Source organism: Neolamprologus multifasciatus, chromosome 14, assembly GCF_963576455.1.
Source record: "Neolamprologus multifasciatus chromosome 14, fNeoMul1.2, whole genome shotgun sequence".
NCBI classification, from domain to species: domain Eukaryota; kingdom Metazoa; phylum Chordata; class Actinopteri; order Cichliformes; family Cichlidae; genus Neolamprologus; species Neolamprologus multifasciatus.
This window is the reverse complement of record NC_140452.1, coordinates 29,734,801-29,756,108: the sequence shown is the minus strand read 5'-3', so window position 1 is coordinate 29,756,108 and position 21,308 is coordinate 29,734,801. Positions and strand designations below refer to the sequence as shown.

At 40.7% G+C, this 21,308-nt stretch overlaps 1 pseudogene across 1 annotated transcript in view; it reads left to right on the top strand.

Annotated features, from left to right (window-relative positions):
* Positions 1-1,147: 1,147 nt before the first annotated feature.
* Positions 1,148-21,308, top strand: part of LOC146504308 (von Willebrand factor A domain-containing protein 5A-like) — an 87,835-nt pseudogene continuing 67,674 nt past the window's right edge. Inside the window, exons 1-18 of the transcript XR_014868615.1 lie at positions 1,148-1,221; positions 2,493-2,541; positions 2,695-2,896; positions 3,084-3,306; positions 3,727-3,893; positions 3,977-4,091; positions 4,223-4,251; positions 4,461-4,549; positions 4,699-4,843; positions 9,167-9,246; positions 9,337-9,451; positions 9,591-9,749; positions 9,835-9,938; positions 15,556-15,776; positions 16,087-16,131; positions 16,849-16,884; positions 17,165-17,206; positions 18,521-18,556. The product of XR_014868615.1 is annotated as a von Willebrand factor A domain-containing protein 5A-like (transcript). The remainder of the gene's footprint in view (positions 1,222-2,492; positions 2,542-2,694; positions 2,897-3,083; positions 3,307-3,726; positions 3,894-3,976; positions 4,092-4,222; positions 4,252-4,460; positions 4,550-4,698; positions 4,844-9,166; positions 9,247-9,336; positions 9,452-9,590; positions 9,750-9,834; positions 9,939-15,555; positions 15,777-16,086; positions 16,132-16,848; positions 16,885-17,164; positions 17,207-18,520; positions 18,557-21,308) is intronic.

Genomic DNA, 21,308 nt, shown 5'->3' with positions numbered 1-21,308 from the left:
CATTAGCCAGTGGTGTGTCCTGCTGTAAATCATGTGATTAGATCCCATGATTAATTCTCTGCTGTGAAAAAAGTGATGTAGATGTTAGTGCAGCGCATCTTTATGCACACTTCCTCACAGTGACATTTGAACTGTAAACAATACAAGGTCATGAATAACACACTGCTGGTAAATTCACAAAGACACAGAAAGTGGCAATTAAAAGGTTAAGTCGGCATGGCCCAAAAGCTCATGCAACCTGTTGCTGTCACCTTTCTGCTCCTGTAAAAAGAAACATACATACATCCACCCTTTTGTCACTGTCTGGGTGGAGGTGCAATCTTGCATACTGGTGTCAAGTCAGTTAAGCTTTTGTCAGTCCTGTCAGTCCAGTCAGTCCCCATTTTTATTTGCTGACAGTAGAACCTCTCGTGATGCAATAAGTTTCTACTGCCAGCAATGACGTCATTTCAAAAAAGAAAAAAAAGAGTTTAGACTGGATTACCTCGCTGAATCCTTTTTGACAGGGACTTGTTTTCTGATTGTCCCAAATAAGTGGCTTTCTCCCGAGCCCATTTTAATTTTGGAGAAGCTCACTTGCGATTGTTCAACATGTTGTGTAGCGCTTTCAATCCTGATCTTGCAGGCCTGCTTGAAAAAGAGAAAATTACCAAACAAAAAATCTCAGTGCACTGTTAAAAATTGAAAAATATGAAGGCCTAGTTTTAGGACTTGTCTAAGCGTACTCTCTTAGAATGATAGATCAAAACAAAACTAATTTGTAGGTTAAAAGTGGTACCAAAAGAAAATGCATCAGTCAAGTAAATCCCCGAAACTTTCATCCACCAGTCACACCTCACACAACAACAATATTCTATTAGATGATGAGTTTTTGTTTCCCTCATGTACCCAGATGTGTGTCATGATAAAAACCTCCCTCACACATCAGAAACAAGAAACTCAATAATCTATTAGTCTCCACTCATCTGACCCTCCTGCAGCATTCTGTTCACCCCTGCAATGATTCAATCATCCTTCCCCAAAAATAATACTAGCTCACTAGTCTATGTATCACTTCTTAACCTACTAAGTTGGTACTATTGCTAAGCCCCACCCACTCAACTCTCAAGCAATCTCAACTGGGTATAAGAACTTGTGTGGGGATATTGTTGGCACACAACCGCTTGCTTCACATAGTGCAGGAGTAAAGTACTTACCAGACACATAGATCCCTTTTCAAAGGTAGGCTTTTCTTTAAATGTACGTTTACGAGCTTCAAGGTGATGTAGCTCTTGAAAAACAGCCTTAATTATATTCAAGGTGCTCTCAGTTGTTATGTGTACATATCTGCATGTGTGCGTCTGAATTTCCAGATCCTGAACAAGCCTAACAGAATTATTTATCTCAGTCCAGGGCTAAGGAAATATGTTAGTGAAAGGTGACATGCTCTGATATTAGATTATTCTAAAATAAGGAATTAAACTTTTAATTTGTTAGATTGTTGTGTTAAAGTGCATAGTGTGACCCAGTTCAACACAGTGATGCCAAATTAGTAACAAGAACAGCTTTGGCTGCAAAGAACAAAGTGCGGTTAGTAAGATTTCATACATTTTAAAGTGTTCATGAGAAACAAATGTCGATGCTTCTTTCCAACCACAGGAGGTACACAAGAAAGCCACGACCCAATTTCTTTCAAACACTTTGAGCTGGAAGAGTAACTTTGTTCTTTCACAGTCTGTGGTTGCAAGATGAGTGCAGGAACCCTGCACACAGTGCAACCGTGAAACACATACATACAAACATATGTAGAAATGTCACTTTCTGGGCTTTGTAATGCAACCTGCTGGTTATATTAAAACAATAACAAGAAAAGAAAACAGAGCTTTATGTGGTCAGACCTTGAAAAAGACATCATTCTGTCATCTCAGTTCATTTGAGACTATAATTCTGGGTCTCAACAACACTGAAAGAGACAAGAATGCTTTACTCCCATCCTCTAAGGCACTGTACCATTTAGATATTGATCTCAAACTTTCTTACCTGCTATTTTATTCAGTTTGTTCAAACCTTTTGCCATTTCTGTTTGTTTTATTTTTTTTTCTTTTTTATTTCTGATTCTGATCTATTGTTTTATATTCTGTAAAGCATTCTGTGAGTGTTTTATGAAAAATGCTCTCTCATAATTTCCTGTTTTGTGTTGTACATTACTTGCTTGAGAATTGTGATGTAGGTTAAAAATTGATTAGAATAATTTTCACCTTGTAAAACCATTCAGCCCATAAATGTGCTTTCCCATGATCCATGTGTTGTTGTTGTTGTTTTCGCTTTTACTATTAAACTCTAAGTGCATCATTAATCCAAATTATATGTAAGGACATTTGGGGAAAGGCCAGATTAGATTTATCCACCTTAATCATATTTGACTTCTGGTACCAAAATCGCAGAAACTTATTAATGATTTATTTTTAACAGTTATTTAAATTAAATCTCTGTGGTGGTTGTCTTTTGTATAGAATACAATGAATAGATCCTGTGGTCTGCTAAATTCCCAGAAGGAAGCAGGTAAGAGTCAGATAAACATCAAAACATTTATGCTCATATACATCAAAATTGTTCCTTACAGATGCATGGAAACATGAATGAACACGAGGAAGAGCAGATTTTGACTTGAATTAGCAACATTTATTAGCTTGGATAATTTTGTTTGTCTGTCAGTTCCTCTGAAGAGCATTGAGGTGGAGCTGGAGGTGAGGGACCATGTGGCTACAGTGGTCTCCACTCTGAACTACGAAACAAGGAGGACAAACCATTAGAGGCCGTTTTTGTCTTCCCTATGCCTGGAGATGCTGCTGTCTGTCATTTCAGCGCTCAGATTGGACAGACACAGATTGTAGCTGAGCTGAAGGAGAAACAGAAGGTGAGCTGGACAGTAAATATAACCTGATTATAAGTGAGATTCAAAATAAACACAGTACATGGCCTGTATTTGTATAGCGCTTTACTAGTCCCTAAGGGCCCCAAAGCACTTTACACATCCAGTCACCCACCCATTCACACACTTCGATCACAGTGAATGTCACTGACATGTGTCACCTGTGCTTCAGGCTCGTGAGGAGTATGATGATGCTCTGAGCTCCGGTCAGCAGGCCTTCCTATTGGAGGAGAGTGATCAGAGTCCAGATATATTCTCTCTGCGTGTGGGCAGTCTGCCTCCAGGAGAGAGCGCCTCCATCAGGTTGGAGTACGTCACTGAGCTGGCTGTGCAGGCTGATGATGGTCTGAGGTTCTGTCTGCCTGCTGTGCTCAACCCTCGATACCAGCCTCAGGGTAGGAAAGCAGATGACACTTTAACAGAAAAAAGTTTCATTTCTGCATAAGGTGGTGGGGAAATTTCCACTCTCTTTCTGTCTGTAAAAACATAAAAATTCTAGAATAAAACAGAATTTTTTTTTCAGAAGTTGTGATATAAAAGTTACATTGAAATGAGTGCAATATAACACTAAATTATTCAGTGGAAAATTTACTGCAAAATAACTTTATTTTAGTTATCACCTTTGTTTACAAGCTCAGAAAAAATATTGTGGGATGGGTTTCATTTTGCATTGATTCTGGCCTTTAAAAATGTTCAATTATTTGATTTCTCCTTAGTTTTTATTAAATGTCATTTTACTATCGGAATTTCTTTTGATATCATTTCAAGTTACAACTGGATCAAAGGGTTTTTATTCAATCTCATGTCATGTACAGGTAGTGAAGGTGCAGGTGTCCAGGTGACTTCTGTTCCAGCCTCTCTGGTGCCCTACAGTCTGTCTTTTTCTGCCCGAGTGTCCTCTCCTCGTCCAGTCTCTAAAGTAGAGTCCAACTGCTCCCTGGACCCTCTGCAGTACCTCAACACTGATCAAACCCAGGCCACGGTAGGTAGAGTGCTGATGTGTCTGCTGTGTGTGGTTGTTACTTCTTACTGAGGAATAAATATGAATGTGTTTGTGGTGTGCAGGTCAAGCTGGCTGCAGGACACAAGTTTGACAGAGATGTTGAACTGCTGATTTATTACAAAGACGCCCACCAGCCCACTGCTGTGGTGGATGCAGGACAGGCCTCTGCTGAGCCAGGTGATAATAAATGAGAGAAGTTGTTGGTTTGGAAATAAAAAGTTAATTATCTTTACTCATCAACTCAGGAGTTAAATATGTTTGAATAAATACTGTGTTGTTTTACATTCTTTCTGTCTTTTACTTTTCAGACTCTCTGATGGGTGATCCAGTGGTGATGGTGAGTCTGTACCCTGAGTTCCCCCAGTCTGTGATGTCTTCAAAGGCTTCATGTGGAGAGTTTGTGTTCTTAATGGATCGATCTGGAAGTATGAATTATACTCGCATCAGCAGTGCCAGGGTATTTATGATGCGGTGTTACAGTCATAAAGTCTTTCTTAGTGTTCCTCTCACACAGTGGCCTCACCATCCTTTCTCTCTTCCCTCAAGGATACTCTACTGCTCCTGTTGAAGAGCTTACCAATGGGCTGCTATTTCAACATTTACAGTTTTGGGTCCAGTTATGAACACATCTTCCCGTAAGTCTCTCCCTCGTATCATAGCCCAACAAAATCCAGCTGTCCGAGACATAGTTTATTTTCACTTTATTAAAGACACACATTGGTCAATAGCAAACAAAATAAATACAAAAAAATAATTTAAAATAAATGTGTATATGTTTTTGCAGCACAAGTGTGAAGTACAAGCAGGAGAATGTGAAGATCGCTCTGACGAAAGTTGAGCAGATGGAGGCTGATCTTGGAGGAACAGAGATCCTGGAGCCCCTCAAACATATTTACAGCCAGCCCTGCATTCCTAAACAGCCTAGACAGGTAACACACACACATACGGACATTCTTGTGTAAAAGGCAAAAAGAAGAAATTTCACAGAGTTTAAGATCATAGGTAATTCTCAAATCACAGAGAAATGTGTTGTACATAGCTTACTAAGCAGTTTCAATGCCATAACTTTAAAATGTATTTATTTTTTTCATTTGTGTTTTATTGGTTTTCTTTTTTATACAAGGAATACAAGAGTACAATTTAATAACAGAACAAAAACAGTCAGGAAAAACAATGAACATCACGCCTTTCATTTTGTGTATAGGTTAACCATTTCGAACAGTATTCCTCAAACAAGTCCGCCTGTGACTTCATTCTAAAAGTTATTTTAAAGTATAATATAATAATATAATATATATCAAATCAATCCACTCATTTATAGTAGGAGGCTTGGCTTTTCTAGAAGCCACCAACAGCACATTGGGCAGATATTTATCCCTTTTGCACAAGTTAAGACTCTCTTAGTTTCCTAAGTACAGTACAGCGAAATTAAATTGTATTTTCTTTTTAAAGACAGTTTCCAAGACCTTATGTATTTCCTACCAAAATGGTGCCACATCAGGACAATCCCAAAAGATATGGAAGTGATTTGCTACTGCATGCCCACACAGCCTCCAGGTGGTTGTCTGTTGAGAATATTTGGATTTTTGCGCCAGGGTACAAAAGTAATGAGTTACATTCTTCCAGCTGAATTCCCTCCATGAGGGGGAGTTTACAAATTCTATCCCATTCCTCTCTTGATGAGGTTAGATTGCCCCTCTGTTTCCCCTTTTGTTTTTACATATTGTGTATCATGATCCTTTTGATTGGTCAGTGATCGATATAATTTTGAGATACGTTTTTGATAGGGTCCATCCTTCTATGCATTCTCGAATATACAAATATTTTTTTTCATCCCCCATCAGTAACTGGGGATGTTTTAATTTACTTATTCAGAAAATCCCTCAGTTGCAAATATCTAAAAAAAAAATCTTGATCCTGGTCCTGCAAACTATTTCCCCTCTTTTAATGAGGTACTGTATGTGGGGAGACTTTTATTACCCTATGTTTTAAATGTTGAGTCAATCTTATAGGCAAAAACTCTGAGCTGTATGCGACCCATCTAAAGAGTCCAGCCCCCTGTTTTAATTGACACTTTTTAAGTAATCCATTCCATGTCTTCACCGAGCTTATTATCCAAGGGTTACCTAGGTCTCCCAAACAACTTAACATTGAGGGGTCTCCTATCAGTGCCCTAACAGGAAAGGTACCTCCCAAGGAATACTCGATTTCCTTCCATCTTGATACAATACCCAGGCTTACACCAGCCCACCAGTGGCTTTATTTGGGTTGCCCTATAATAGTCATGTAAGCAAGGAAGGCCTAGTCCTCCTTTATCTTTGGGAAGCTGAAGTGATTTAACCTAAAATCTCAGCTTTTTACCCGCTCATATACATCTGGAAAAGATTTTATCCCACTCTCCAAAGCATTGCTCCGGGCTTTCTATAAGAACAGACTGGAATAAGTGTAACATCTTTGGGAGCGGATTTTTTTTTTTTTTTTTGTTGGGTGGGGGGGCTCTAATGACTATTGACAGCTTGTGTTTTTGCACATACATGTTGTACATAAACTCCGTAAATGATTTGGTAGGGTTTGATAAGTAAGCCAAAACTCATTTGCAAACAATGCCAATTTCTGCTCACTTCCAGCTTTATTATTCCTTTTATTGTGTCATTCTGCATAGTCCATTGAGTCAATGGCTCTATAAAAATAGTGAATAAAAGTGGACTCCGTGTGGATCCTTGTCTTGTTAACCTGAAGGATCTGAAAGTTCACCATTGATCTTCAATTTTGCGGTTGGTCTGTTATATATAAAGCCTTCATTATTGCAATAGTCGATCCACTAAACCCAAATTTAAGCATTACTCTGAATAGAAATTCTCATCTCACTGAGTCAAAAGCGATTACAGCATCTAGACTCAGTAATATGGCTGGCATTTTATTTAAATTGATGTGTCTAATAATTTGCAAAGTTCTTGTAACACTATTGTGGTTTTGGCGCTACCTAACAAAACCAGTTTTATCCAAATTTACTATTGTTAGCATGATCCTTTCAAGTCTCTGTGCTATGATTGATGCAAACAATTTATAATCTACATTAATTGGGGCACTCTAATTTGTCTTTACAATGTTTAGGTATAATAGAAATTATAGCTTGTTTCCATGAGAGGGGAACTCCTCCCTTTGTAAAGACCCAATGAAATGCAGGGTAGCACCAGTGTCAGATTGTCCCTCAGTTTCTTATACCACTCTGCAGTAAAGCCATCTGTACCTGGAGCCTTTTTTGCCTTGATTTAACAATCACCAAGTGAAGTTCTTCCTTTGTAATTTGCTCCACTAACGATTTATTTTCTTGTTCCATGAGTTTTGGGAGGTGTAGCATGTCAAACAAGCTCTCTGTTTTTCCATCATTATTCGTGGGGTGTTGGGAATGTAGTTGTTCGTAATATTTCTTAAAGCAGTGCTTAATTTCCTTTATATCTTGCATTTTCATTTTGGTTTCTGGGTCTCTTATCCTGTACACTGTTCTATCTGCTTGTTGCTTCCTTAGTCTATATGCCAATTATTTCATATATTTAGTTCCCCCCTCATAATATCCTTGTTTGGTCAACATTAGTTACGTTTGGACATTTTGAGTGCATATCTCGCCAGTTTGATTTCTTATCTTTGCAATTTCTAATCTTGTCTTAGTGTCAATAGTATTATTCACAATGCCCCGTGCTCTCAACTCTCTCTTTTTTTTTTCTTTTTTTTTTTTTGCTGTCCCATTTGGTTCTTTAGCCGTCAGAATTGTTGTCTGAAGACCAACAAGGATACCCAATGGATTTATTTTGCCAAATGGATCATCATGGCATTGCCGTATTGGTCCATTTGATCGACCTTTGTTTTTATTATTTATTTTATTTTATTTTATTTTCAGTTGTTACAGACGGGACAGACATGAGTGAGGGATAGGAAAGGGAGAAAGAAAGAGGAAGGAAAAGAAAAACAGAAGGGGAGAGGGACAGTGAGAAAGGGGGAAAAAAAAAATATCTCCGGGATCACCTGTGCTCTCAACTCTCTCACCGCGTCCTCTGCGTCCTTGTAGCTCCAGTGGATGCGAATCCGGGAGAAGGGCATTTGAAATCGAATGCTCCTCTCTTTTAGTGCCTGTTTTATTCCCGTGTACCTGTACATTTTGTGTTTCTCCATGACTTCATAAGCATAGTTGTGATAAAAAAAAACAAAAACAGTTTGCTTCCCATCAGCAATTTTTCCTTCCAGGTAAGTCTAAAGACCGTCTCTTTTACATCAAACTGAAGGAAATTAATGATTATAGATCTCGGTGTCGCATCTGGCTTGGGCTTACATGTTGAGGCTCTATGTGCTCAAGGGACATACCTTCAGGTAATGGCAGTTCTTTCTTGAGCAGATTTTGTAAAAAAGTAATTACTGACTCGCCCTCTGAGTCCTCGGGTACCCCATAAATATGGATGTTGTTCCTCCTGGATCTGCTCTCCAAGTCAATAACCTTTTCTCCAAGCTCATCTTGTCTTTCCAATAAACTGAGTAAGGCCTCATTTGTCACCAAGCCACTCTGCTCCATCTCAGCTATACGTCCCTCTGCCTTGGCAATGGCCTTACCCTGTGACTGCTGTGTAGCCACACATTCGAGTAGCTTTTGGTTTATTTTCTGATTGAACTTTGCCAACTCATCTGTCAGTTTTCTGCCAATGTCTTCTGTGACTTATGAGAGTGATTCTTGAACTTTATCTTTAAAACTGCCAGACTCCTTGGACACTTCTGCGATCTCACAGAGGATGACGCAGTCTCCTTCAGCCTCAGCTAGCGCTTTCCCATGGCTAGGTAGCCAGCAGCCGCCATCTTCTTTGTTGTGTGGTTCCATTCTTTCTTCTGTCTTTGCCCACTCATTCATCACCTGGTTAATAATTTTCTGTCCTATTCTGGGTTTCCCCTTTTTCATCCCTTTTTAAATACTCTGGTACTTTTACTTTCGAGTCTGGGGACTGTAATTTAGTTCAACTGGATTGGAGCTCAGTAACTATGCGTCCATTGCACAACCAATTTATTTTTATGTGACTTTTTTGTAAGCCTTGTGAGTGTAATCCTTTTTCAGACAATAGATTTTGTTTGGAGTTCACAGTAACTGTATATTGTTCTTTGCGCATGATATAAAAAATATTTGTGTTTCTGAAACCTAACTCAGCTCTCAGAACAAGATGTGTGTTTCTGGGATTGATGTTATGTCCTCATGTGCCAACACTCGTTTTTAGCTGTTTGTCTTTACTGATGGAGAGGTGGGAAACACCAAAGAAGTGATTGATCTGGTGAAGAAGAATTCAGATTCTCACAGGTGAAACCACAAAAATACAACTATAGCTACACAATTCCCAGAATATCCAACATGTCCTCTGTGTAATCAGCAAAAACTGTTGTATTGCAGGTGTTTCTCTTTTGGGATTGGGGAAGGGGCCAGCTCTGCTCTCATCAATCGGATGGCCAAGGAAGGAGGAGGTCACGCTCAATTCATCACAGGGACTGACAGGATGCAACCAAAAGTACGACATTAAACACAATTATAAGTCAAGTTAATCATTACAGCAGCAGCAGATACATTTTTGAGACCAGACCTGCAGTGAGTAAAATGTCTGTTCCAGCTGTTTACGTATATTTGGAGAGTTTTTAATTATTTTTCAGGTGATGCAGTCGCTGCGATTTGCTCTGCAGCCAGTTGTGGTCGACATCTCAGTCACATGGGATTTACCAAAGGGTGTTTCTATCACTGTCCTCTCTCCACCAATCATAACACTCTTCCAGGGTCAGAGGTCACTGATTTATGCCCAGCTCACTGGACAGGTAGGAGCATCAGCCTCTCATGTTGTTGTTTAGGTATTTGATGACAGTAATTATCGTGACTTCTAACACTGTAATTCTGTGTCAGAGCTCAGAGGCAGCAGAGGGTTGTGTGTCGCTGAAGTACAGTCTGGCAGGTCATCGCTCTAAGAAGAAGCTGCACTTCAGTCTCAGACCTGCAGAGGACACTGGGTACAACATGTTTTTATATAAACAACACTATTCTGTGGCCCATGACCTTAGACACATGTTTAAAATAGCAAATTATGAGACATATGACCAGTGTTGGGACTAACGCGTAATTAAGTAACGCGTTACAGTAACTACGTTATTATTGTGGTAACGAGCACGGTAACTAGTTATTATGCCAAAATCAGGAACGCGTTAGTCGTTACTGGGATTTAGATAGGGTCGTTACTCGTTACTTCGTGTGGTGGCTATCGCGGAGCTTCCACAGATTCTGTAACATTAGCAAGTGTTGGAGGCAGCAGGTGGAAGAGAAGGAAAAGAGACCCGAGGCGGCCGCCGGTCCAAGTGTGAACTGAACTTCAGGTAAGAAGTTATGACCTGCAGTCTATCTGGGTCAGATATAAACCAAGTTTAGGTGGAGTTTATTTTCGTTATTCTGACTTTTTCCGTACTGCGTACTAGCTAGCATGACGGAGTTTCTATACAGCTGGGTGCTATGATGTTAACGATGTTAAACTTTATTTTGTTCATAAGTTATTAGAGTTGCCAACCGTCCCGTCTGGTATTCAGAGAAAATATTACGCATTTCTTATTGAGGTGAAAAGGAACAGTTTGTCCCGTAATTCGGCTACATTGAAAAAGGCACAAAGCTGGAGTTATTCTGTGTCTTTGCTGCACAGCTGCCTCTTCTTCTCTCATTCTCCTCCCTCCCTCTCCTGTTTCTACTTCAATCATGAAAACTGATCAATGATCAGCTGATCGGCTCTCTTGTTTGTTTATCGCCCCACAAAGAGGAAACCAGCCGATGTCGCGTTAAACAACAGCAGCATGTTTAAGCTTGATCAGCTGTTGTTAGAATTTATTTAATATTAATTTCTAGTATCAGCTGATGTTTGCTGGAGCCACAGCTGCAAAAAAGCTGCTGGTCATGATGTCGGTTTGTTTATCTGGTGAGAGGGAAACATGAAACATACTAAATCATCAGAGCTGAACAGGTGATGGAGAAACAGGTTTACCTTTTAGGTGACATAAATGAGTTGAAGTTATGAACTGTTTCTGAGAGACAGATAACCCCAGGATCCTTTTCTAAGTAGCTGACAGCTGGTAACTGTGCAGGAGCAGAGCTAGCAAAGTTTTGCCAGGGGCGCCAGGCAAAACTTTAACAGGGAGAGGTGGGCACAAAGAAATACTTTTCTTTCTTATTCTCATTTAAAATGTCTCACTTTTAAAAAATAATTATCTGAATCTTACAACAAACGATTGATGCATATATACCATCAGAACAGTGTACATCACTGTCACAACAGCGTTTGTTTTCATTCAAAGGCTTTATGATTTTTCCTATAATGGCCGGTCTCTGGTCAAAATGCCCGGGCCGATTTTTTTGTCCCAGTCCAGCCCTGTATGCAGCTCATCTGCAGTCTGGTGTTACCTACATCTTCCTATTCAGAAGGCAGAATTTCCGAGTTCTGAGTACAATCAAAGCACCACGACTGCAGTTTTTTGTGTTGGATGTAAAAGGCGCACATGATGCTGTGATGTAGGGTAGAATCATGGCAGCAGTCAATGACGGTCCAGGCGTGGGATTTCTCTCGTGGAAATATGCACATTATATTTTCCTTTCTATTGGTAGGTGGCACAGTGCACTTGTGGCAAGTAAGCAAGCTAGAAGACTGGCAAAGTTATGGAAGCAACACATTAACAAGAGAATTCTGAGTAAAACCAAAGTTACTTTCCCTAGTAACTAGTTACTTTGAAAGTAACGAGTAACTTGAAGTAACTGAGTTACTTTTGATAGAAGTAACTAGTAATGTAACTAAGTTACTATTTTAAAGTAACTTACCCAACACTGCATATGACACAACCTATTAAAATATGTTGCGGTCATATAAGATGTTAACTGTGCAACACGCATGCACAGATTGCATGCTATAAATCTACAGTTTCTTTATTACAGCATGTTTTAAGTGCATGTTTTAATTTAGATTCTCTCCTGGGTGAATGTGTGTAGCTTACACGTACCTCCCTAAAACCACTGAATGAAGCATTAAATGTGCATCACATTGTCACAGGAATGTCTTGGTATGTTCTTGTATTCAGTTAGTTTAGAAAATGTATAAAATGTTTTAATACATGATTTTTCTTTGCTGCTAAGATAGACAGGTACACATCAATGATCACTTTTAAGTCAATAAAATTATTCTTTGATTTAATCTGTTGAAAGACTAAAGTAATTTCCATGTCTTCTTTATTACACACTGTAACTTCAATCCCAAAACTGTGATAATAGAACTAATGGCAGATTTAAAACCTGTAGCAATTGTTCACATGTCATTTGGATTCTCATTCGTTCTATTTATGAGCATTTGTTTCCATTATCAGATATGATTTGTGTGATTCTTACCCAAAGTTGTGGGTTTTGACTTCATCTTTGTACAACCTTAAAAACAATACAATGTTATTGTGGACACAAAAGGAGTATCTCCCCTCTCCGGCCCTGCCCACTGCTGAATAGGGAATGATTAAATTATGCTCGCCGGCTTTGAAGACCAGCCTCCCCTGACACCACACCCTGAACTTTCTGCATCACTCCTCCGCTGCCATCAACTACACCACGCCACACATCCCCACTGCCCAACTGCCCAACTTTTACTGGGGAGCCTTCCGACCATTCCTACTCATGCCCCACCCCCTACGAGCAGGAGAAGAAATCAGCAATGACTATCTGTGCCCCCGGCAATTTCAACTTAATAGGCTGGAGGGCCAGATAGAACCATGTGGTCCCGGCATTGGCATCCTTCATGCGGTGGAGCCATTGCAGCAGGGTGTGACCAAACAGAGGGTGAAAGCGAGGCCAGGATGTAATAACGGAGGGAGTCAACTGCTGACAAGGCACTCTTTCTCCATGGTAGTGTACCTAGCCTCCCACTCCAACAGTTTGCGGCTGAGCTGGGACAAAATGGCCCCCAGCACCAGAACCAGTGAGACGTGAGGGAGACGTTAGGTGGATGGAGCAGAGGTTTCCCATAGAGAGCCCTCTTCACCAGTGCAAACCTACTGGACCAGATCTTGGGTGAGAGTCACGGTGCTTGTCAGGTCCTCAAAGTCGGCCACAAACAGCAATAGTAACCAGCCACCCACAAGAACCACCTAACTTCTTTTTTTGTCTTGGGATTGAGGCAGTTCTTTGGGTTGGCTGTGAGTCCAGCCTGCCTCAGGGACGCCAGAACCACGGTCACCCACTGCACAAGCGACACCCAGGTGTCTCTATGGATGATAACATTGTCCAGGTGGTCAGCAGCATGTGCAGCTTGTAGATACAGCCCGTGGTCCATGAGGCGCTGGAAAGTGGCTCGGGTTCTGAACAAGCTGAAGTGTGACAAACAAGTACAAACCTTATGTAGTGGGGAAGGCTGTTTTTCCTTAGACTCTACAGACAAGGGAATCTGCAAGTAGGCCTTAGTTAAATCCAGTGTTGTAAAAAAAACAAACAAAAAAAACAGCAGTGACCCAGAGATAATCATCAAACAGTCAGACCATCTTCACATTTCAGTAGTCAACACAGAACTGGATAGATGTATCTTTCTTAACTACAAGAAGTATTGGTGATCGTGGCTCAAGAGTTGGGAGTTAGCCTTGTAATCAGAAGGTTGCCGGTTCGAGCCCTGGCTTGGACAGTCTGTGCTGCTCAAGCAACATTGAGGTAGAAGAAGGCAGTAATGCAAGCAATCTGTCTCCAGTTTGTCTTTGAGTCCAGCCCTTCTGATGACCTCCCAACATGTGCAACTTTGCTCTCCGGTCCATTACGTAATGAATCTTCTTTTTGCAGAGCTTGGACCTTCCTCTTAAGTTTCCTGTAATCAGTTCCAACACCCCCCATGACTTTCTGCCAAACAGTAATTCAAAGAGAGAAAATCCCATGAAGGCCTGGGGGCACCTCCTGCACTGCAAACAACAGTGATCCCAATTGTGTTCATCCTCATGAATGAACTTCAAATTCTCATTCAGCTGCTCCACCAACCCATCAGTCTGATGGTGGAAGATGCTGGTCCGAATAGATTTATTGTCCAATAATTCAAACAGCTCTTTTAGCGTGCGATATGAATGACGTGCCTGGGTCAATCAATGTCTCTTTCAAGATGGCAACTTGGGAGACGACCTGAAACAGTGCCTGGGCCACACTAGTACTCGGCGGCACGGCTTTCTGTATAATCCACCAGAACTAACATAACATACACTCCGGTGAAATGGGGTTCATGCCAATGCACTCAAATAGACCCTCTATTAATGGCAATGGCCACAAAGCTGACTATTTTGGAATGGTCAGCTGGTTAACCAGGTGACACTCCAGGGAGGACATGCCCCAGCAGGGCACGTTCTCCCATATGCCCGACCAGTGAAATTGAGCCATTATTCTATCCAGAGCAATATTTATGAATATCCCCATGCATGCACCTAACCTCCAGCCACTCTGTCTCCAGCAATGCTGCCAGGGCAATCAGGGCTTGCTGGACCAGGGACTGCATACAGACCAAATGTATCTCCTTGGCACCTTACCAGTATGCGGTACATCTGTCCTGGACCCGGACCATTCTTCGTGGGGCTGGAATAGGTCAGTAAGCCGCTACTGGTTGCAGTCGTTCCAGTGGATGTTCCGGCCATGCTGCCAGATGGTCCTCAGCCAGCATCTCCACAGCCTCAAGGCTCACCGCCGGTAGCAACGGACCCACTCCACTGTCCTGACTGGCAGCCAAGTCTCCCCAGGTGTGAGATCAGGCTGTAGCCACTTGGCTGTGGCATTGTGCAGCCGCCTGGCATACGTAAAGGGTTGTACCTCTGGCCACATCCGACTATCCCAGAAGTGGTGCTGATGGTCCTGGGGAGAGAGCCCTAACCGTTCAGGATGGCTCTCCACAAATCTGGGAAAGATTTCCCTCGCTGTTGCAGGAAGGCTCAGTGCTGCCACCTGGGCTTCCCCTAACAGCAATGGGAGCAGCCGGAGAGCCCACTCTTCTGCAGTCACCAGTATGTCTCCACCATCACTTGGACCACCTCCGGGAAAGCTTGGGGCTCGTCATCCCTCCTATCTAATGCAACGTCACCGGGGGGAGCAACAGTGCTGGAGCCACACCAATTGACAATGCACTGCCGCCTGCTCCCAGTGCATTGCTGCCAGCCCCGACACCACCTTGGCCAGTGCCTCCACTGACTGTGCAACATGATGGTGGCCTGGGTTTCGGCACTACTCGTAGACAAGAAAGGACCTGGCATGACCCAGATGTTTATCCAGACTTTTATAATACGTGTTCACTTCCACACTTTATAGTGCCCACTGCTCAGCTCTCCAACCTCTAGTCTCTGCTATCAGCTCCTCCACTGCAGCAGTTCTGATCGGATCTACCCTCCCCGGCCAAGGCTGCCACTGAAATAGGTAAAGCATGATTAGATGATGCTCGCCAGCTGCGAAGGCCAGCCTCTCCTGACACCACACCTTCATCCCACAGCTCCATTACTACCCTGCAGCCAAGCCACCAACCACTTCCTGCCACAGTTATAACAAACATTGAATTCACAGGTAAACAAATGTAGTATCTTTGTGTGCGTTACTTCTTGTCTGCAGATTAACAGTCCACAGGTTGGGTGCTCGGACTCTGATTCGCTCCCTTGAGATGGAGGAGAGAGAGCACGGACGACAACAAGATGGAGGAGTGAAGGAGAAGGTGGTGCAGCTCAGTGTCCAATCAGGAGTGAGCAGTTCTTTCACTGCTTTCATTGCTGTTAACAGAGATAACGGCAGGGTGATTCAAGGACCCCTGAAGCACAGAAATATTCCAACACCAAGTGAGTTTAATTTAAAAGCAAAATAAAACTCAGCTCTGAAGATAAAGATGGCTGAACTTGAATGAAGTGTGTGTAATGACAGCTTTAATTGCAGAATATTAGAGTCAATTCAAGAAACTAACAAACAAACCTAAAAAAAAACAGTTAGGTAGTAAGTGGTTTCTCAGGTGATCACCACAGATCAGAAATGATCAGGAAGTAAAAAGCTGAAAGAAAGTACGTTTTATAGAATAAATCACATCTTTGCATTCGTTTCTGTCCTCTTCTGACATCAATTCCCCCCCCCCTTTTTTTTTTTTTAATCTAAAAGTGACATCAGCTATTAGACCAGCATCGTGTGGATATGCTGGGGGAAGTAAGTATAAAGCTGAATGAATGGCACTGAAAAGCATGTGTGTGCATGGACGTTTGCGGCATACCTGAGGTTTAACACATTTATACATGCAGCTGACAGTACAGCAATTATGATAGTGAGAGACTTGATGGGGGGGTCAGGGGTTGGGCCAGACTTAAATAGCCAACAATCAAGCACAGGTTCTGGGAAATGGGTCACAGGATGGATCCAGGAAATCTATATACAAGGACGAGATATTCAGTACCAAGGAAAGCACAAAGAAAAATCAGAATTATGCAAAGCCGGGATTACACTGATGTGCGTTACCCAATAGTCCAGCAACGAGAAGCTCAGAGCCACTGCCTTAAGAAGTGGCTGGCAAATAGGAAGATGAACCAAAGGTGAGAAATTACTTGCAGCTGTGTGGACCAAATGCCGGAGCCCGTGGTCCAGGCAGAGCATTACAAGTGAGAAGAAGAAAGAGAGAGAAAAACAAAACACATGTAGCCCCACTGGGCCAACCCAGCAGACACTGAGACCATGATACACTGTGTATAAAATATTCGCACTTGCTGTGATTTATAGTGTGAAAATATATCAAATATGTAATATGAATGAAAAATATTACTTCAACTGCTTGTTGTGAGTCACGAAGCACAGCAACCAGTAAGTTAGTTCATATTGATTTCTTGCTGATTTTGGCATATTTTGATTTGTCTTTATATTTTCTCTTCTTAGCTGACATGTCGGATGACTCCATAGAAGATCTAGAGGGTAAGTAAAGTAGTGCTTATTAATTTTTCTATTATTTTTCCCCACTGTTATGGAAATCACTGCATGGTTTCTATCCTGCAGCGTGTACCCTGACCAGTTGTGTGCAAAAATGTTTACTCATGTGGCATTTTATTATTATAACAACTATATTACTCTGTATAAGTTTTAAAATGCTTGCTGTGAGTCATGGTAAGAAGCTCAGCAAACAATAATTTAGTAAATACTGATCATTTGCTGATGTTGACATATTTTGACTTCTGTTTGTTTTTTCTCTTTAAAGTGGACTATGGTGCATGTATTGACTCTTTTATCTCTCTAGCGGGTAAGTAAAACAGTGCTTATTAGTTGTTTTCTTTCTTCCTTTTCTTTTTTTTTTTTTACAACACTACCAAACCTCAAACATAATCTGGAGAATCTGAGGTCTCCCTTTGAACCTCAAGTTTAGTGAATGCTGACCAACTGTATGCAAAAATGTTTACTTGTGTGACATTTCATCATTATAACAATGATATCACTCTGTATAATTTACTCTATAAGTTTTAAACTGCTTGTTGTGAGTCGAGATACTTGTAAGAAGCTCAGCAACCAGTAATTTAGTTCATATTGATTTGTTGCTGATTTTGACATATTTTGATTTGTCTTTATATTTTGTCTTCTTCTTACATGTCGGATGACTCCATAGAAGATCTAGAGGGTAAGTAAAGCAGTGTTTATTATTTTTTTGATTATTTTTTCAACACTGTTATGGAAATCACTGCATGGTTTCTATCCTGCAGGGTGTAACCTGACCAGTTGTGTGCAAAAATGTTTATTATTATAACAACTATATTACTCTGTATAAGTTTTAAAATGCTTGCTGTGAGTCATGGTAAGAAGCTCAGCAAACAATAATTTAGTAAATAATTTAGTAAATACTGATCATAAAGGGCGACCCCGGCTCAGGGGGTTGGGAAGCGTATCTGTAGCCGGAAGGTCGCTGGTTCGATCCCCGGGCTCTGTGTCCTGGTCATTGTGTCCTTGGGCAAGACACTTTACCCTACCACCTACTGATGTTGGCCAGAGGGGCAGATGGCGCAATATCGCTTCTGTCAGTCTACCCCAGGGCAGCTGTGGCTACAACTGTAGCTGCCTCCACCCATGTGAGAGTGAATGAATAGTGGAATTGTAAAGCGCTTTGGGTACTTTGAAAAGCGCTATATAAATGCAATCCATTATTTGCTGATGTTGACATATTTTGGCTTATGTTTGTTTTTTCTCTTTAAAATGGACTATGGTGCGTGCATGGACTCTTTTGGCTCTCTAGCAGGTAAGTAAAACAGTGCTTATTAGTTGTTTTCTATCTTCCTTTTCTTTTTCTTTTTTTTTACAACACTACCAAACTTCAAACATAATCTGGAGAATCTGAGGTCTCCCTTTGAACCTCAAGTTTAGTGAATGCTGACCAACTGTGTGCAAAAATGTTTACTCGCGTGACATTTCATCATTATAACAATGATATCACTCTGTATAATTTACTCTATAAGTTTTAAACTGCTTGTTGTGAGTCAAGATACTTGTAAGAAGCTCAGCAACCAGTAATTTAGTTCATATTGATTTGTTGCTGATTTTGACTTGTGTTTATATTTTCTCTTTTTAGCCGACATGTTGGATGACTCCATTGAAGATTCAGAGGGTAAGTAAATCAGTGCTTATTATTTGTTCTCCAGTGTCATGGAAATCACTCCATGATTTCTGTCCTGCAGGGCAGGGCCATGCAGAGATGCTTGTAGGGGCGGCTGCTCAATTTTAAAAAAAAAATGTATATATAAAAATATATATGCCGTTGTTATATATATTGTTTTTTTCTCTTCTAAGAGGACTATGCTATGCGCTATAGCTGTTTACATGATTCTAGAGGATAAATATAACTGTGCTTATTACTTTTGTTCTGTTTTGTTCAACACTACCAAAGACCTCAAAGTAATCTGGAGAGTCTGAGATTGCCCTTTAAATCTGAACCTGGTTTTCATGGTAAATAAGATGTCACGTGTTATTAAAAATAAATTAATAAATAACATAAGCAACACATCTGAAGAAATTTGGAACAGGACAATAAAAAGCTGGGATAGTAAGTCTACTGACAAGAAACAGTTGCCACTAGTTAAGCTTATTGGGTTGATCAGGTAATCAGTGGATCTGGATGAAGAGGTAGTCCACACATGAGCCAGCACAGGACCAGTGTGTATGCAACTGGCCTTGTGCTGGCCCATGTGCGGGACCCCTCTGGCAAACCCGATCTGGACCACCAAAGGGCCGTCATTCTTTGTAGTATGTGGGCCATGTGTAAACACATTGTGTGGGGCAGATCCAGGCCATACCTATTTTGCTATGTGAGTTAACTGGGTAAAAGGACTTGTGTGGGGATATTGTTGATACTCAAGTGCTTGCTTCACATAGTGCAGGAGGAAAGCACTTACCAGGCACATAGATCCCTCTTTTCAAAGTTAGGCTTTTAATTATATATATTTTAAGAGCTTCACAGCATGTGTGTGTCTAAATTTCCAGATCCTGAACAAGCAGAACAGAATTATTTAATTCAGTCCAGGGCAAAGGAAATGTCTTGGTGACATGCTCTGATATTAGATAATTAAGCAGATAAAGGAAGCTAACTTTTAATTGTTAGATTAAGAGAACATTTATTTAATTATTTATTTTTTTAAATGCAGTTAGATTAATTCTCTGTGGTGGTTGTTTCTTGCATAGAAACAATAATCCTTGCTTTCAGTAAAGACAATGGCAGGGTGATTCAAAGACCTCTGAAGCGCAGAAATATTCAAACACCCGGTGAGTTTATTTCAAAAAACGAAAACTTTGTGATCCACAGCTCTGAAGATAAAGATGGCTTAACTTGAATGAAGTGTGTGCAATGATAGCTCAAATTGCAGAATGATACCAGTCAAAAGGTTTAGAACACCCCAATTTTTCCAGTTTTTTATTGAAAATTATGCAGTTTAATTTGTCATTGCACTCTGCAATTTAGTAAATACTGATTGTTTGCTGTTGTTGACATATTTTGACTTTTGTTTGTTTTTTCTCCCTGCGAAGAGGACATGTGCTATGGCTGTTTAGATGAGGGTAAGTAAAACAGCGCTTATTAGTTGTTTTTCTGTGTTGTACAACAGCCTCAAACATAATCTGGAAAATCATGTGACTGATGCAAGTCAGATTCTTTTATTTAGCAAAATTGTGATTAATTGTTAAATGTTATTGTCGAGGGCCACAGGCAGGACTCCACACACACTGACACATTTTTTTAAACAGCCCCAAGAAATGGGCACATCAAAGTAAAGCAAGTTTAAGATTTTACATTTTATTTGTACTCAGCTGATGTTATTGTACACAGCTTCATGGAATTGTTTTTTAGTTTAGTGAATGCTGACCAATTGTGTATAAAAATGATTACTCATGTGCAGTGTTGGGTAAGTTACTTTAAAATAGTAACTTAGTTACATTACTAGTTACTTCTATCAAAAGTAACTCAGTTACTTCAAGTTACTCGTTACTTTCAAAGTAACTAGTTACTAGGGAAAGTAACTTTGGTTTTACTCAGAATTTTCTTGTTAATGTGTTGCTTCCATAACTTTGCCAGTCTTCTAGCTTGCTTACTTGCCACAAGTGCACTGTGCCACCTACCAATAGAAAGGAAAAGATAATGTGCATATTTCCACGAGAGAAATCCCATGCCTGGACCGTCATTGACTGCTGCCATGATTCTAGCCTACGTCACAGTGTCATGTGCGCCTTTTACATCCAACACAAAAACTGCAGTCGTGGTGCTTTTGATTGTACTCAGAACTCGGAAATTCTGCCTTCTAAATAGGAAGATGTAGGTAACACCAGACTGCAGATAAGCTGCATACAGGGCTGGACTGGGACAAAAAATCGGCCCGGGCGTTTTGACTAGAGACCGGCCCACCATTATAGGAAAAATCATAAAGCCTTTGAATGAAAACAAACGCTGTTGTGACAGTGATGTTCACTGTTTTGATGGTATATATGCATCAATCTATCAATCCTTTGTTGTAAGATTCAGATAATTATTTTTTAAAAGCTAGACATTTTAAATGAGAATAAGAAAGAAAAGTATTTCTTTGTGCCCCCCTCTCCCTGTTAATGCCCTACCTGGCCCCCCTGGCAAAACTTTGTTAGATCCGCACCTGCACAGTTACCAGCTGTCAGCTACCTAAAAAGGATCCTGGGGTTATCTGTCTCTCAGAAACAGTTCATAACTTCCCTTCAACTCATTTATGTCACCTAAAAGATAAACCTGTTTCTCCATCACCTGTTCAGCTCTGATGATTCAGTAAGGACATCTCCTGGTTTCATGTTTCCCTCTCACCAGATAACCAAACCGATATCATGACCAGCAGCTTTTTTGCAGCTGT